The sequence below is a fragment of the Cucurbita maxima genome, unplaced genomic scaffold (assembly GCF_002738345.1).
Source record: "Cucurbita maxima cultivar Rimu unplaced genomic scaffold, Cmax_1.0 Cma_Scf00151, whole genome shotgun sequence".
In the NCBI taxonomy this organism is placed as follows: domain Eukaryota; kingdom Viridiplantae; phylum Streptophyta; class Magnoliopsida; order Cucurbitales; family Cucurbitaceae; genus Cucurbita; species Cucurbita maxima.
This window is the reverse complement of record NW_019272167.1, coordinates 8,555-8,948: the sequence shown is the minus strand read 5'-3', so window position 1 is coordinate 8,948 and position 394 is coordinate 8,555.

Genomic DNA, 394 nt, shown 5'->3' with positions numbered 1-394 from the left:
GGTTCATCTTGATAGGACTCATCCATCCTATGCCAGCAGCGGATAGCAGTATGCCCCACTTTGCCGCAGATCTGGCAGGAAGGACAAGCAGAAGGGTCACGACGATCACCAGCAGGACGAGAGGGTGTATAACCTTGAGAACGACCACGACCACGATCCCTATGCCCACGATTCTTCTGCTGACCACCACGACCAACATAATTGGCAGAAGATCCAAGATTTAACTGAAGTTCAGCACGACCAGTACAATTGGCAAAAGATCCCGGATTTAACTGAAGTTCAGCCTGGTGTTGTAGTTGGCGAGCTTCAAACGTCATTAGATGTGCAAACGCATCATCAAGCGTGAGGGCTTCACTCTTGGTAGTCATTGAGGTGACGAAGGGATCCTAGTCAG